Genomic DNA, 3,280 nt, shown 5'->3' on the forward strand with positions numbered 1-3,280 from the left:
CTTTTTCCATTCATGTTCAACAACCTTCAAGAACCCTTCATGTAACAACCAAATTTTTAAAGCTCTAAATGGCACATTATATGGTTTGGGAATTGAGATGTGAGCACCACTCAGAGGACTATGGTCAGAAACCCCTCTAGTTACAACTTCTTATTCCCAATTAGGATATAATTCTAACCATTTTGAGTTAAATACTGCTATGTCCAGATTGCAAAGGATTCTTTTAGTACCTGCTCTAAAAATGCGGGGGTCTAACAACCTCACCCAATATTTCCATTAGCGATCTGTATGGACTAACTCTAATATACTTTTAAGAGAATCAACTAGACAGACAAATTCAATCTTAATAAAAAGTATATCAAGGAGTTAACATCTCGATCTCTTGATTTAATCTATACTCAAGCAAATAGAAATATGCGAGTTTTTATTAAATACAAGAGATATAAAATTGGATGGTACCAAAGACCAATATCCAAGGATCAATCAATTTCAAATCAACAACCAAAGGTTGGATTTCAAAATTGATCGATACAACGCACAACCTGTGATATTTCAATTATATAATAAAATATAATGCGGAATAGAAATAACACAGACACTAGAAGTTTTGTTAACGAGGAAACCGCAAATGCAAAAAAAGCCCGGGACCTAGTCAGATTGAACACTATACTGTATTAAGACGCTACAGACACTAGCCTACTACAAACTAACTTCAGTCTGTATTGTAGTTGAAACCCAATCAATCTCACACTGATTCAAGGTACAGTTTCGCTCCTTACGTCTCTGATCCCAGCAGGATGCTACGCACTTGATTCCCTTAGCTGATCTCACCCACAACCAAGAGTTGCTACGACCCAAAGTCGAAGACTTAAATAAACAAATCAGTATCACACAAAAAAGTCTACGATAATAGATAAATCTGTCTCCCACAGATAAACCTACAAGTTTTCTTCCGTCTTTTGATAAAATCAAGGTGAACATGAACTAATCAATAACTTGGACTTATATTCCCGAAGAACGGCCTAGAATTATCAATCACCTCACAATAATATTAATCGTATGGTAGCGAAACAAGATATTGCGGAATCACAAACGATGAGACGAAGATGTTTGTGATTTCTTTTTATCTTGCCCTATCGGATATATAATCTCAAGTCAATTCTTTCAATTGAACTCGTACGATAGAAAATGGCAAGATCAGATCGCTCAACTATAAGAGAAGTAGTTTCGTATGGCTTCATAATCCCAATGAAGTCTTTAAGTCGTTAACCTACAGGGTCTCGAGAAGAAACCTTAGGTTAAAGGAGAATCGACTCTAGCTAAACCAACTAGTATCATACAGGAGGTGTGGGGATTAGTTTTTCCAGTTGCTAGAGTTCTCCTTTATATAGTTTTCAAATCAGGGTTTGCAATCAATGTTAGCTTAGTAACAAAGCATTCAATATTCACCGTTAGATGAAAACCTGATTAGATACAAGCTAATATATTTCAACCGTTGGATCGAAACTTAGCTTGTCATACATAAATGAAATGTATTTCATTTAGGTTTAAGTAACCGTACCTAAACATGTACACTTAATTGGTTCACAAATAGTTAACCATTGGTTAGACGTATTCATCTTCTTCATAACTAGTTCAAATGACTTCAAAAGAACTAGTTGAAGAGTTGTTCAATTGCTTAGGTATTTATACATAGACACAATTGAAACAAAATCGGTTTGATTCATTTCAATCAATTCATGAATAATATAGCCACGGTTTGCAAAGATTGCATTCCTTATAATTTATTGTTTAAATAACCAGCTTGGGTACGTGTACGGGTATGCGTACCTTACAAACGGATTGAGTTGGTTTTGGTTTCCAAACTCAGCAGATTTTTTCGAGTAGAAAAGTTCCGCCAGTACGCGTACCTAATGTGACTGGTTTACTAGTTTATAAACTACAAACTCAGCAGAATTTTCCGGGAGGAAAAGTTCCGCCAGTACGCGTACGGTGTACGCGTACCCAACCTGTCTCCTTTACCAATTCCGTATGCACACATATGCACACACTTGGATTCCGGTACATGGATTTATACACTAATGTGCGAACACACTATATATGCTTATATCCATAGATGGTTATATAATCTAAACTCTACGTTTCAATAATTGAAACATTCTTCTATAATGTTATAATAGTTGTTATTCACAACTATCGTCATCAAAGCAATTTTAAAGAGATTGAAACGTCATCATGACTTTCGTCACGGGTAAAGATGAAAATGGTTAAAGCCAAATCTTACCAACACATATTTCGAGAAATAAATACGCGAGATAAACTCGGCTCGAAATAGCAAATGTGTATGTATGAAAAATATCATACTTATACGATTTTTGTCTCAAGAGTAGGAGATAGAGTAGATAGACTTTTGAGTGATAGATAAGTTCAAGTCTCCACATACCTTTTAATCGGATGGAGTTCCACTGGTTCCTTGTGAAAAAGCGGGGGTACAACAACCATACCCAATATTTCGCTTAGCAATCTGTTTGGACAAACTCCAATATACTTTCTAGAGAATCAACTAGACAGTCAGACTCAATCTAGATAAAAAGTATATCAAAGAATTTATATCTCAATCTCTCGATTTGATATATACTCAAGCAAATAGAAATCTGCGAGTTTTTATCAAATACTAGAGAGATAACTTGGATGGTACCAAAGACCAATATCCAAGTGTCAATCCATTTAAATCAACAACCAAAAGGTCGGATATTCTAATTGATTGAACAACGCACAACCTTTGATATTTCAATTATATAACAAAATATAACACGGAAAAGAAATAACACAAACACCAGAATTTTATTAACGAGGAAACCGCAAATGCAGAAAAACCCCGGGACCTAGTCCAGATTAAACACACACTGTATTAAGCCGCTACAGATACTAGCCTACTCCAAATTAACTTCGGTCTGGACTGTAGTTCAACCCCAACCAATCTCACACTGATCCAAGGTACAGTTATGATCCTACGTCTCTGATCCCAGCAGGAAACTACGTACTTGATTCCCTTAGTTGATCTCACCCACAACTAAGAGTTGCTACGACCCAAAGTCGAAGACTTTAATAAACAAATCTGTATCATACAGAAAATCTACAGTAATATATAAATCCGTCTCTCATGAATATACATACGAGTATTATTCCGCATTTTCATAAATCAAGGTGAACATGAACCAATTGATAAACCGGACTTGTATTGCCGAAGAACATCCTAGTATTATCAATCACCTCACAA

The sequence above is a fragment of the Papaver somniferum genome, chromosome 3 (assembly GCF_003573695.1).
Source record: "Papaver somniferum cultivar HN1 chromosome 3, ASM357369v1, whole genome shotgun sequence".
Classification (NCBI taxonomy): Eukaryota; Viridiplantae; Streptophyta; class Magnoliopsida; order Ranunculales; family Papaveraceae; genus Papaver; species Papaver somniferum.